This window comes from Cupressus sempervirens, chromosome 5 (genome assembly GCF_028749045.1).
Source record: "Cupressus sempervirens isolate cs-2001-9-10 chromosome 5, ASM2874904v1, whole genome shotgun sequence".
Classification (NCBI taxonomy): domain Eukaryota; kingdom Viridiplantae; phylum Streptophyta; class Pinopsida; order Cupressales; family Cupressaceae; genus Cupressus; species Cupressus sempervirens.
In genome coordinates this window covers 1,023,558,698-1,023,574,265 of record NC_143122.1, presented here as the reverse complement: position 1 = coordinate 1,023,574,265, position 15,568 = coordinate 1,023,558,698, and positions in this window count along the sequence as shown.

Genomic DNA, 15,568 nt, shown 5'->3' with positions numbered 1-15,568 from the left:
TGGTTAAGTCAAGTGTTTCAGATACAAATAACTCAGCTTCACTCAAGAAGATTGATAAGCAATAACAATCAATAATACAATCATCTCATAGAGCATACCATCACATAACCATGGTTGGGTTTATAAAAATCAAAATTAAGACATCATCATGACATCACAATCATAACCCTCGAGCCTCTAGTAGACGTCCTATAACTGGTCAACACTAGTCAACTCAAAACCCAAAACAAGAAGCATATAGAATACACAATGCAAACACATCTTTTGGTTTACTAAAATCACATAGCTGAATAATGTGTAGAGCTTCAGTTTTCATTTCAAATATAAATGTGTAAGGTTCTTCATTTGACCTACACGTCAACCCGTTTGTTTCTCGAATAACATTATCCTTCCATTACTTTAAAATAATATTCTAAGGATAACTTAAGGGTAAATACTTTACTCATTAAACCGATCATCATTGACCCTTAATTAAATTTTTCTCTTTATTTAACTAAAATCCATATTCTAATTGATTAACTCTTCTTCAATGTTATTTCAACTTAATCAGAGGATCATTATTCGTTATATTATAAGAGAGCCAATTATCAATCTTTGAATAAGAAGATTATAACTTTAATTATCTCAATCAATTAACATAGGTACACAATCCATGACCTTTTAACATTCTAATAGTTCTCAATTAAATATTACTAAGTCTCACCATTAAAATATTTAGGGTCATTATTCAAGTCATTAGAATAAGACTTATCAACTTCGATATCAATATTTTTTAACAATCTCATTAAAAGATCTATATCAATTTAAATCTCTATTACATAACATATTTATTAATTAAATCTAATTAAATCTAGTTAATTGATTTAATTAATAATTACACAACCATACCATCAACCCAATGAATATTAGTTGACTAATAACTAAAAGTCAGCCATAATCCAATACACAAATATTCATATTTATATTAATATCTTGTTAACATTTACTAACAAGCTATATTGGGAATCTTATTAATAATTCCATAATAACCAAATTCATCATTCTTCAACAATGTTCCCATTAATACTTTAATAATAACAAGTTATAATAGAAATCCCAATATAAATATCTTCAAATAGTTTTCCCCTATGTATGTTGATTTAAAAATTCAATTAATTAATACTCCTCTAAATTATTAACCAATTCAAATTGATTAATATCATTTACAGAACTTCAAACATTAACTTTAATCCAGTTAATTAATAACTATTTAAACCATTTATACCATTGTTTATTAATAGTTTGTTAGACCCAACAAACATTAATAAATAATAATAATCAATCTAGAGAATCCCTCCATAAATTTTATTAGTTAAAATTTAACTAACCTTTAAGGTATATCAATAAATTATAACGTACTAATCATTATAATATTAATTCAAGTTGTAGCTATGTTATAACAATGACTTCTTCTCAATTTAATTAAATCTTAATCCAATATCATTAAAGTCTCATAATTTAAATAATCATCTCTCAATTATTTAATATATATTAAATAGTATTTAATATAGATTAAATAAAATCAATATTAAAAGTCAACTATATTATTAGCTCAATGAGTATTGTCAAACGAGAAGACTCTTTTCTAATATCAACTAAGGTAAGCATTCGAATAACCTCAATCTTCAGAGTTATAATTTAATAATTTTCTCAACACATTATGAGTCCTTTTCCACTAAATTCGATCTCCACAAATTCATTGATTCCCAATAAGCCAATGTGCAATTCTATTGAATCCCAATAACATTGATAACAACAATTGAATACACTCTAATAATTAGCCTTAATTAAAAAAAATTTAATTAAGCTAATTATTAAATTCTAAATATGAAATTATAACATTATTATCCAACTATTAATAGTGAATAATTAACAATAGTGTTTATAACCTCATGTGTGTGTGTGTGTGTGTTTGTGTGTGTGTATATATATATATATATATATATAAATTCAACAAAACTATAATTAAAAACTAAATTGAAATTTTGAACTTTATACATATTTAAATCTTAATACAAATTATAAACGTTTAAAAAAAACAAATTAAATTTTTTTAAAAAAAATTGAACGCTTTATTTAAAAGTGTTTATGAAGGCCCGTCGGCCTGTCCGCATCCTGCGGTACTACGGCAGCACTGCTACTGTAGTAGTAGAGTACTGTCGCGTCAACAGCAGTACCTATTGTATATGAGCAATGTTAGTATGCTAATAGAAACCAAATTTAAATAAAGCTTCTACAAACTAAACAAAATTCATAAACTTCAAGATAGACTAAGATGAGCTCTCAATTAAGAATATGAGCCATTAATGGGCTCTCTCAATAAGAAGCTCTCTTGTTGAGTGGCTTTGTCTAAATAGATAGAATGTATGCTCAAGCTTATGCTTCAAAAATGGCTTCAAATGGAGTTGGAATTTGGGTGTGAGTATATGGTTTTGATGTAAAATGGCATTATGACTTTACTTCATGGATTGTGTTGTTTTGCAAAGGGGAAGGATCCAATTTATAGGCAAGAGGCCTGAGGGATTGAGGGCTAAGATGCAAGGATGGGAAAAAGCTCATGGAGGGCTCATATTGCATGAGAGGAGAGCACATGGATTGTGCTTCCTTACAACCAATCAGGGAGTGACACATGTCACAGGGTGAGAGGATGGACCAAAGGGGAAGGATGAGTCAACAAAGGAGGCTCAAGGGATAAAATCTTCATAAAGACCCTCATAATGGCTTGTAAGAGCAATAAAAGGGCTTGGAAGAGTCATTTATGGCCTAGTGGGCTTCATAAAGTTTTATGGTTGGGATATTTTGAAAGAGATGAGAGGAATTTTGACTTGGGCTTGATTAGGAAGGTTTTAAGCTTGCTTAGGATTGTGCAAATGATTAGAGGATGGATTAGGATGGTTTAGGATTAGCTTAGGGATAGGCAAGTGGATGGCATTTAATGAGGGTGGGTGAAGGAGAAAATATTTGTTAACTTTGTCTTGGGTTAGTAAGTCTTAACCCATGTTTAGGGAATGTGACAAGGTTAGGAGGGGATTATGATTAGGTTTAAAGACATCTTCTAGAAGAGTCTAGACTTTGGATGAGGATAAAGACTTTCTAGAATAGTCTAAAACTTCCTAGGATGAGGATGAAGACTTTCTAGAAGAGTCTAGAACTTCTTAGGATGAGGATAAATTAGATTTTTAGGAAATAAATAAAGTTTTATTTATTTCAAGGGTTTGGGTTGAGGAGATATTTATTAAAAAAAATTTAATAAATATGAGGATTAATATTTAATCTTAATTAAATATTTTGAGTTGGGATTAGGGGTAGGAAATGATGGGATTAGCCTTTAATCAAAATTAAAGAAGGATTAGAAGATTTTGGAAGAGGTTAGTGGTCTTAAAGAAATTGGCCAAGTTTTAGGCAAAAAATTATTTTTTTATTTATTTTGGATTTTTTGGTCAATTTATTAATTAAATAATTAATAAATAATGAAATAATGTTTAAATAAGATTTAAACATTTTTGGGAGGGATTCCTAATTAAATATTTTTAATTAAGATAAAGGGATTTAATGACATAAAAATAAACTAATTAATTAAATAATTAATTAATTAATAAATGATGATGTCATCAGAAATTTTTCAGAAAATAAAAATACTTTATTTTCTAAAGGTTTTTAGGTGTCTACATTTTGCCCCTCTTTGATGTGATGCCGTCAGTGGCATGGCATCAAAGATAAGAAAATAAAATGCCCAAGGCTAGAGCTAAAGAGGAGAGAATGGACTGCAAGATGCCCCCTCAAGAAGGTGGCAGGGAGAGAAAGCGAGGCTCGACGACTTCTTGAAAAGTACAAGAATCTGAGATGAGCAAGAAGACTCAGATTGGCTTAAGAGAAGAGGTTTAGTTAGCTCAAACTCTCACTACGGGAGAATGATAAAGGGAGAATCAGACGCACAAGAGGAAGCAAGCTTAAGATCTCAGGGATTGCAGAGGATGAAGGAGCGGAGTGCTATAAAAGGAATCCAGGATGGGGAGATGGATGAGGGGATTAAAAGCTGATGCAACAAGATTTTAAAGAGTCAGATTGGCGGAAGATGGGTTTTGGAGATCCCTAGAACTAGGATTGTGGATCCCGAAAGATGAGGCTTGGTGGATTGATTTGGATTGGTGGATCCCTAAGACTAGGATTGTGGATCCCTAAAGCTAAAGGTGAGGAGTGATTCAAACATATATTGATGCATAAGCTGGGGTAGGAGAGACAGATGCTGGATATGGATGGGGGATAATGGAGATGAAGGAAAACCATTGAAGCTTTTTGAGCGAGGGGATACTTCAAAGAGAAATACCACCATGTAGTTGAGCACTAGATTTTCTATAGGACTATTGGTTAATTGCTAAGGTTACCAAGAACATCAAGGCCTTTTCACCAACCATCCAGAGGACTGACTGACTGACTCGAAACAAACACATAAGGATTGCCCTAGCATCACACATGAAACTCGGAGGAAACAATGTGGAACCGACACTAGGTAACCCACAAGCAAAAAAAAATAAAAAAATGAACGAAAGACTTGATCAAAATCGTACGCTCAGAGTGCCCCATTCGTAGCATACCATGATATGGGAGATCGGGGCAACCTTGAGGAGGGAACAAAAATATTTCTTGGAAAAGATACTTCAAGACCCAAAAGGGAAGATTTCAAATCAAAAGAAAGTGAAAATCCAAAAGAGAACCGTTTTCCAACAAGATGGGTAGGACGAGGTACTAACAGACCAAGATCAGACATAAGGAAAGCTATATCCTACAAAGATCTATCGGAGAGCACCTAAGCCGATGGATCTGGGTGAGTGATGCGTCTGGCAAGCTGAACTAAGAAGGATAACACTTTGGTGATAGGAGATCTAGCTAAAGGACACATTGGAATAGCTAACCAAGATGTGCGATGTGTGCAAGATACTAATCAAGGAGGAACTGACACAAAAGCTAGATAGATACAATGGTACTAAGGTAAAGAGGATGTACAAGCTAACAGACCAAGATATTTACAAGTTGAAGCTGACCAAGATAGTTACAAGCAGGCAAAAGCTCAGGATGATAGGATAGTGGGATGGTTCGATGTTGTGCAAGATGCAAAAGCTAAGGTTGGGGTGATAGCGAAAGATATGGATTTGGCAGGATGCATCCAATGATGATGAGAGATTTTGTGACCAAGGATAGCTAGAGGAACTAGATGAGATGGCTGGATAGGATGGTAGATAGCTAGGATTATGATGGATATAAAGAGATGACATTGGGTTTGCATGAGGATAGCCTAGAGCTAGATACCAATGACAAGGGAGGATGGACAAGACAAGATCTCCAAGGAATATAGTACCCCCAATCAGAAGATAACATGTGGAAGGACATCTTATGATGGATGTGATAGGATTGAAGCTAGGATGGAAAAAGTTGAAGGGGCTAGGGAGATGGATGATAGCTGGGATGGTTGGTTGAAGCTGTAGGAGATAAGTGGATGGTGTGAGATGGAAGAGGGAGGGTGGAGGATAGGTGGATAGATTGGAAGATGGAGTTGGATGTCAAGAGATGACCAAAAGCATGAGGGTGATAGGCTAAGCTGGGGATGGTGAGATTACGCATGATGCTTGTTTGCCAAGTTTTCATCATGGTACTTGTCCAAGGTGCTTGAATTGCCAAGTTTTCACCAGTGGATGCTTTATTTTTCTTTATTTATTTTTTTTGACTTTTTGACTTTTTGACTTTGGACTTAGCTAGAATGATTTTGGCTTTCTTCAACTATTTTGGCTTTTTTGGGATTTTTCACTGGCTGTTGGAATGTTCAATTTTGTTGCTAGCTGTTGGTACACCGGATGTGTGATTTATGCAATAGATTGGATTAGATGGGATTGATGGTAGGAGATGGAGGGATGAAAAGGTTGGAAAGGAGCATGAGATGGGGATGCTTGCAAGAGCAACATTGGCACATGTTGGAACGGGTGTGAAAAGAGCATATGGGGGATAGATGGTAGATGCGGGCGTGATGGAGGATTTTTGGAAGCGTGCTTGGGGATATAGGCACCCAAGATGGAGTTAGGAGATGGGGGACATGAGTCACTGGATGGAGGATTAGCAATGGTGGATGCCATTATGCATTGGGTTTCAACTTTTTTCTTTGGGATCCACATGGTTTTGGATTTTCTTTTCATAGGCGTTTGCATTATTTTGCATTCTGTGATTGGATTTTTCCTTTTTGGAGTATGTCTTTTAGAATAGACATATGATTGCCTAGGATGTGGATTTTTAGCTTTATGCATTTTGAAGTTGGCATTCACATTGTTGTGGTAAGCTTTGGGAAGATGGTTATGAGAAGCTTTGCGAGATGGAGAGGATATGTAGGAGCTTATAGTGGGAGGATGATGGATGATAGGTAGAGAGATGTGCCTTTGTTAATCCTGAATAGGAATGAAAGGAGTGGGATTTTTATGTTGGATGATAGGAGGATGGCTGATGGTAGATTTTGGTACATAGGGACCCAAAATGGATTTAGCAGATGAAGGGGGGATATGGTAGGTTGTTTTCGGTCGCAAAGATGGTGGAGGGGAGATGATATAAGATTTCTTGAAGGAATGATAGGAGGATGGCATGGTGGTCCTAGAGATAGGCTTGGTTTGGGGATGGTGTGTACCAACACTTTTAGATGGTGAGCCTTTGGATACATATCCAAGACCATGAAATCTTGGATTCTTTTGTGCAATAATAGGCTTTATGATTCCTTGCTCTTGTGGTCCTAAACTTTGACCTTGATAATGCCATCGATTGAGCATTTGAACGAGCTAAGAAAAATTTTTGCTTGTAGAAAATGGTAGAAGTTCTTTATTAGATGTACTACAATGGGGAGATACTGTTCTTAATTCTTTTGCGGATAGGGGGCCACCATGAATGAATGTAAGTGAACCAAGAGGGTAGATTATAGATGGTGGAATAGCTTGGATAGGTGTTAAGATGGAAGCATGGAGCGGAGGAGATGGTAGGATAGGATCTTGATTTAGCTAATGGGATGAAAAGATATCCTACAGTAGAGGAGGTATGACTTGAGGTTTTGGAGATGGAGGGGATGGTGATTGCAATATGGATGGAAGACATGGTATGATGATATCTTCATTTATGCTTTGGGGGATGTCAACATGCTTTTGGGTAAGATCTTGATAGGATTGGATTGGAGTGGATGGTGCGATAGGAGGTGAAGGGATGGATTCTTCAAAGGCAGTGGATGAATAGATGGAAGATTCGGTAGTGGAGATGGATGAGTAGAAGATGGATGCATAAGGTTCATTACGGGAGATTTGGGAAATACTTAGAGGTGATGTGGATAGGATTTGGAGGGATTTGACAGGTGGTGGGATTTTGATGCTTGCAGGAAGTGGAAGGATTTTAAGCAATTTGATGGATGGTATGAGGATGATAGCTTTGGGAGATGGAGGTGATATTATAGATGGGGAAGCTTCATCACGGACTACTTCACATGGTTGGATTAGATGACATGGCTTATCGACTGTTGGAGGTGGCTTTTCTTGTATTTCCTCTAGGAGATTCCTGGGAGACTCGTCTGTTAGAGGTGGAGGTGGTGGATTGATAGGAATAGCTGGCGTGATGGGGGTGGAAGATTGGAAGCTTGGTTGATTGGGTGATGGAGGAGAAGCTGGGATATGAGATGGCATGACTAGATAGCTTGGAAGAATTCTTGGATTTTGGGGGATGGTTGGTGAAATGTTTCTAAGGCTTTCAATATACCCATCATATTTCACAAGATTTTCATCATCATTGGAATAGGAGGTGGTGGGAGCAAGGACAATGTGACCAAACTCATCATGATAGGATTGGGACTTCATGCTTTGACGGTGAGTTTGATGAGGATGAGGTCTTAAATATGGATGAACACGGAAGCTCGTGGTTGGATTTGGATTAAGCTCAGATTTTGGATTGGGTTTGCAAAGATTTCCTAGGGAAAGTCAAAGTTGCATGACAAACCTAAGGAGGATTGGATGGGGATTTTAGGCTTTTCTAAGGATGGAAGACTTCAAGGGCATGCTGTCAAAAGGTGAGGGTTTTGCTTTCCTATGTGCAGGATTGGTGGTTGTGTCAACTTGAGGATAGACTAATGATCCTATGGGTATGACACGAGATTGACCACTTGTGGATCCCAACCTTTAGCTCGAGGTGATGAGGGATACAAGTGACAAAGCTGGATTACCCTAGACAATGCTCTGTCAGAGGAATAACCTTGGTGAGATTGGTTGATTGGTAGGATTGATTGGATAGCAAACTCTGGTAGAGTAACAACAATTCCTTAAAGGCTTGGGTGATTTTGGATTGAGTTTCTAGCTAGCTGGGGGGATGATTTGGATGGACTTTGGATTTGGGATTGTTCTAAAGCAAAGAATTGGATAGATTCATTTGCGGCGGGGGAGCTTGTGAGATATTCCATACTAGGATGGTATCAAAGTTTTGGTTTGCAATTTTACAATAGGGTGAGGATATGATGATTAACAAATTTTCTGATTTAGGTAGTTATTCAACAGTTGCTTCATCCAATTCAAGAAAGAAAAAATTTCTTGTGACAAGAAATTGAACAGACAGCAATCAACTACTTAGTTTCAAATAATGCAAAAAGAGAAACTTGAGATTTTGTTTGCTTCTAATTAATGACTTCTTTCCCCCTGATTACAATCTAATTTATCATGTGGATATCCAACTACCGCACGTTCTTTGCTGTCGACTGCTACCCCGACCTTGGAATCATGCTTTACCCGTCTTGAACGATAGCATTATTTGATAAATCGTGACTTAATGAAGATGCCTGACTGTTGGAAACTGAATTCGTGAGACGCATGGGAAACCCATACCAAATATCTATCTTCGGCAATATCGATTCTGAAAATCAGGAGACCCTAAATGATCTTGTAAGATAATTTGGATCCTTGAGTATCTGACGCTGTAATTCCTTTAACACTCCTGCCCGTCGGAAAACAAAATATGGGTCTGTTACCAAGTTAGTTCCAATCTTCAATGGAGGTCACGATTTTGCCTTGCAATAATTATTTCAAAAATCACCGTGGGTCCGTGCTTTAAAATACTCCTGTTATACTGCGAAACCCTCAACTCGACTCTAAAAATTCATTGTGGTAATTGCTTCAACAACTCCCGACTCATGATTTTAATTTAGTAATCTTCAAAACCCATGCCAGTGATGAGGTGGTTCAATACATGTTTGCTGATACTCGAAGGAACTCCATAATTATTGCTTACGAAAAAACACGGCTTCAGGAGAGGTCAGCCTGCGGAAATTATCCTTGTTGAATCTTGGAACTGCAGTGAACCTAGATAGTTCCCTTTCGGATTGTAACAAATTGCCTCGCCTTCCTCGCTAGTTTCAGACCCTTGATTAAAATTGATTCTCTAATTCATCCACCATGAAATGGCTGAATACCATCTCCAATGAGCAACCCTTCGGGGGAATATTTCACCTCCTCAGTTATGCGGATCCAAGGGAGTTTTCATTCCAAAAGACCTAAAAGAAATTTGCAAACTAATGGCTACAAATTGCCCTTATTGAAATAGAAAATGAATCCACAAAATCGCTTGCTTAAATGGGAGCCTTATGCCCTCTATTTATTCACTTCGCTGAGAAGTTTTTGGAAGTTTTTCGGAATCATCTTTTATGATGTACTTCAATCATTAACTTTATAAAATTAAATAAATAACTTTATAAAGTTAAAGTACAACCTTAATTTAATATTAGAACGAGTAGGCCCCCCCTTACTTAATTATTATCCTTCGAGAGCAAAATTATAATTATCGGAAGACAAAAATGACCCTCTTCCCATAATCATTTGCCTACGAGAGTCGTTAATAGGAAAATCTCCTGTTAAAGTTATGTCGCTATAAAGGGGACATGACAGCTTGGATGATATTCTGATGAGGCAGTGACTACGCTAAGTATGCCTTGAGTTGGGATATTTTTTCTTTTATGGGATTTTGACCAAAGTTGGCAAACATTCATTCAAAATTTATGAACAAACAAGCAGACAAAAGTTTGGAGCAAGCACGTCAAACACACCAACATCGTAGGAAGATTTCTACAAGGATGAAATTTGGTTTAGCTAGGGAGTCCTCGATATACACAAGGTACATGAGGCTCAAATCCGTAGATGAAAACAAAAAGATGTCACACAGCCGAGAGGAGCGGTAACCCACTTCTCCTCTTTCACTTCTCAAGGGTATAAAGTTCCTTTAGGCCTAGCCCGAGTGACAAAATCTTGATTCCAAGAGAGGTGTCTTTGGATTCACCTCCCGATTTTTATACTCCGTCAGAACGCTGGAGTTGAGGTTGTCCCAAGGGGTCATGAAATCCCCAAGCAGGCCTCCTAAAAAGTGTATTACAAGACCACATACATGATCTTGGTTTTAAAAGACACGCGTTCATTTCAATTGATGATTTAGATTTTGTAAGCTATGATTGAAGATACTTGTGATTATGGCATACAATGTTCATTCCAATTTGACAGCGTCGTTAGCATAATGGAAGTTAAGAGATTGTCAACATAAGAAATGCGAGCATCATTGAAAATGCGTCAAAACCATGCGATGTTCATTGATTGTTTAGACATTCAAGATTGAGTGTGAGTTTGTTTTAAGCCCAAAACAAAGATATGTAAAACTCAATTTGTCAAGCGCGCACCCGGAGGCCCTCCATGTCAAGAGTTGTTCAATTTTTATGCCCAAATGAAGTGTTAGCTAGACTAATGCACATTCAAGGAATTTTCTAGCTTAAAAAAACCACTAAAAACCCAAGTGAGTGGAGTTTGATTTGCATGGAGAACTTAACACCCTCTTAGGTGGACCCATCCCCATAGATGGCACTAAGATTGCAACCAATGGTCAAATTGATGGGTGATTAAAGAGGGTGAGTCCAACGACAAACTCACTCAAAGCGTTTTTATTTGTTTTTATAACTTAAAAGATTACAAAAATGTAGATCCTTTTTATGCTCCAAAAGATGATTATTTGATCTATGGCATTCAAGATTGGATTTGTTGTTTCAATCATGCATTCATTAAAAAAAAAAAAACTTGATTTTAATCCATGGCACTCAAGAGTGATTTTAGCAACATGCATTCAAAGACAAGTGATTAAACATTCAAGTTTTTTCCTTTGAGCATTCAAGATTGAGATTTTGTGTGTTGTTTTAAGAACTTTGAAGTGCTTTGTTTTAACCTTAGATCATTCAAGATTTTTTTGGACTCAAAAGTGAAAATGACTCTTTGGACTTTGGTTTTAATTCAAGATTTTGTGTTCTAGTTTGCATGTTTTAAGCCCAAAAATGATATTCCTAGGTTGTTTTGATGCATGAAAAACCTAAGCAACATTCAAGATTTTGCAACAACACATTTGTTTGGAACAAATAACAAAGCTTTTAGGACAATTTTTGGCAACCATTTAGGACTCTTAGTTTTCATGAGATTTTTAAAAAAACTTTAAAATATTTGCAAATGAGATTCATTTTATCCTTGATTGATGCTTTGAGTTTGATTTAGATTTTAGTGTGCACTTAATGTTGATTTTGAATCTTTTGAAATGGAAACTTGAAGTTCTTTTTAAATTACCAAAAATGAAGTGTTCCTACTTTGCATAAATGCATCTAAAACCTTGATGTTGCAAGGATGCAAATGATTGGATTGGTTTAGTTTCACTTGTTAAAAGATTTTTTCTTTTTTGCAAATTTTTAGTTTTTAATGGATTTAAGTATGATTTAGGGGTTCATTTTAAGCACTAAAAAGAAGTGTGTATGATTTTGCTTCCTTAAAAAATAAAAATGGCCAAGATCTCCCACAAGAAGAAGAAGAAGAAGAAGTAGATGGAATAAGAAGAATATAGACAAGAAGAGGAAGAAGAATTTCAAGTGCTTTGTCCACCTATAAGCTTGAAAAATCTGCAAATACTATGAGATAGACTATGAGTTCCTTTGTCTTCTTCATGCTCATGTGGACCTACAAAACCAATTTATACAATCCTACCAATCACAAAAATAAGCAAAATTAGCCAAAATTAGCAAATGACATACAAAACTTGACTAAAAAAGCTAATGAAGATGACCCATGCGGGGTCCCACCGGGCATGCCAAAATGTATATGAGCAATGTTAGTATGCTAATAGAAACCAAATTTAAATAAAGCTTCTACAAACTAAACAAAATTCATAAACTTCAAGATAGACTAAGATGAGCTCTCAATTAAGAATATGAGCCATTAATGGGCTCTCTCAATAAGAAGCTCTCTTGTTGAGTAGCTTTGTCTAAATAGATAGGATGTATGCTCAAGCTTATGCTTCAAAAAGGGCTTCAAATAAAGTTGGAATTTGGGTGTAAGTGTATGGTTTTGATGTAAAATGGCTTCTTAAAATGGCATTATGACTTTACTAAATGGATTGTGTTGTTTTGCAAAGGGGAAGGATTCAATTTATAGGCAAGAGGCTTGAGAGATTAAGGGCTAAGATGCAAGGATGGGAAAAAGCTCATGGAGGGCTTAGATTGCATGAGAGGAGAGCACATGGATTGTGCTTCCTTACAGCCAATCAAGGAGTGACACATGTCACAGGGTGAGAGGATGGAGGAAAGGGGAAGGATGAGTCAACAAAGGAGGCTTAAGGGATAAAATCTTCATAAAGACCCTCATAATGGCTTGTAAGAGCAATAAAAGGGCTTGGAAGAGTCATTTATGGCCTAGTGGGCTTCATAAAGTTTTATGGTTGGGATATTTTAAAGGAGATGAGAGGAATTTTGACTTGGGCTTGATTAGGAAAGTTTTAAGCCTGCTTAGGATTGTGCAAATGATTAGAGGATGGATTAGGATGGTTTAGGATTAGCTTAGGGATAGGCAAGTGGATGGCATTTAATGAGGGTGGGTGAAGAAGGAGATATTTGTTAACTTTGGCTTGGGTTAGTAAGTCTTAACCCATGTTTAGGGAATGTGACAAGGTTAGAAGGGGATTAGGATTAGGTTTAAAGACATCTTCTAGAAGATTCTAGACTTTGGATGAGGATAAAGACTTTCTAGAATAGTCTAGAACTTCCTAGGATGAGGATGAAGACTTTCTAGAAGAGTCTAGAACTTCTTAGGATGAGGATAAATTAGATTTTTAGGAAATAAATAAAGTTTTATTTATTTCAAGGGTTTGGGTTGAGGAGATATTTATTAAAACTTTTTTAATAAACATGAGGATTAATATTTAATCTTAATTAAATATTTTGAGTTGGGATTAGGGGTAGGAAATGATGGGATTAGCCTTTAATCAAAATTAAAGAAGGATTAGAAGATTTTGGAAGAGGTTAGTGGTCTTAAGGAAATTGGCCAAGTTTTGGGCAAAAAATAAATTTTTTATTTATTTTGGGTTTTTTGGTCAATTTATTAATTAAATAATTAATAAATAACGAAATAATGTTTAAATAAGATTTAAACATTTTTGGGAGGGATTCCTTAATTAAATATTTTTAATTAAGATAAAGGGATTTAATGGCATAAAAATAAATTAATTAATTAATTAATTAATTAATTAATTAATGATGATGTCATCAAAAAAATTTTAGAAAATAAAAATACTTTATTTTCTAAAGGTTTTTAGGTGTCTACACCTGCTGCCGTAGTAGCAGTGTCTGTTGCGAATGACAGCGGGGGGTGGTGAGATCAAAGGGGAATGGGGTGGGGTAAAAACCCCCGGCCCCCTACAATTTTTTTTTATAAAAACATTTTCATAAAATGTTATATGCGATTCGATATAATATTACTCGCTGCGATAATAATAAGCACATTTTTTAATTACATGTATATATACGTATATGCATATATGTATATATATATGTGTATATATGTATATATGTATATATGTATATATGTATATATGTATATATATATACACACATAAAATTATTAAGACTATAGTGTTTCAATGTTTAACATATATATATATATATATATATATATATATATATATATATATGCAGATTTGTAATACATATGTCTATTTTAAAAACATATACATAATTGTAAACAAGAAGGGTTTACTAATTAGCCAAATTAAGATTTCTTCTCAAAAGGGTAATTAATTCATTAATTCTTCTAATGGGTTTGATTATAAAATTCAACTTAGAATTCTTGTCATAATACAAACCCTTGTCTAATGGAATCTTCTATACAATTCGAACCCAAACCCGATTTGAAGCTAATTTCTTTCTTAAATTGAAGCTAGGGTTTTCTAATGAGTTCTTTATTGATTTCTTCTCAACCAAATAAAATATCTAGATTCCAATTTCCAATTATAGATTCAATCATAGAGAAGATTCAGACACATATAATAGACACGATGAAGATAGGAAGAGAAAGAGTGCAAAGGAAATATGTGAATATCACGAGTGCACCTGGACACTGATGCTAATTTTTTATGCCTCAGAAGTCCATAGAAAATCCCTTCCTTCTCCATCATTCGTAATTCCTCCAAGATCCAAGCCAACCGAATCCTCTAAGTGACTAGAAATACTTGAAGAAGCATAAGAACATGTAGAAACATATGAGCATGAGCATGTAGAAGCATATGAGCTTCTCAAATGTATATAAGCTTTGAAGCTTAGAGCTTGTCCAAACACACTAGGAGATCATCTATTTAAAGGCCTCTAAGATGCATTTAGAGTGTCTCTAGAAACAACTAGAAGATAAGCATGACAACCAAGCATTAGTCTTCTCCAACCTTCTAGATGAGTCATAAGGTTGTAGACACCATGTGCTCAAATAAAATGCTAACTCCTAAGTGTAGACAACTTATGCATTCTTAGAGTACAAACTCCTGTGTTGTCTACATGACAACTCTAGATAATTTGCAAACTCCTATGTGAGCAAATATAAAAATAATGCACATTAATTAATATAATATTTACTTTACTCTTTCCAATTTTAATTTATTTATTTATTAAATCTCATGCACTAACTTTAATAATTTCACTTATTCTCATCTTAATATATTTATATTTTGATCACATGAAATCTAGAATCTTTTTAATAATTTAAATATATTTTCCACTTTTAAATTCATTTTCAAAACTTAATTGCTAAAATATTTATTAGCTTTAATAATATTATTATTTAGTCATTTATTTAAAAATGAACTCCAAATATATTATTATTAAAATAAATATTGTCACATTCCAAATTTAAACTTGTAACTTTTATTTTCAAATTTAATTATTTTATTTAATTAATTTTTCAATTAATTAAATAAAATAAATATTAAAATATCATATTAATTTTTCATTAAATTAAACCATTAATTAAATCTTTTAATTAGCCTTAATTAATAGAAAATACATCAAAGACTCATAGAATAAAATACAAAAAACCCATCATAGCCAAAATACATACAAAATCAAACCAAGGGTTTATATCACGAATTACGTTATCCAATGTATTCGGAGGGGACTCAACTCAGATGCTTGTCCTAATTTTCC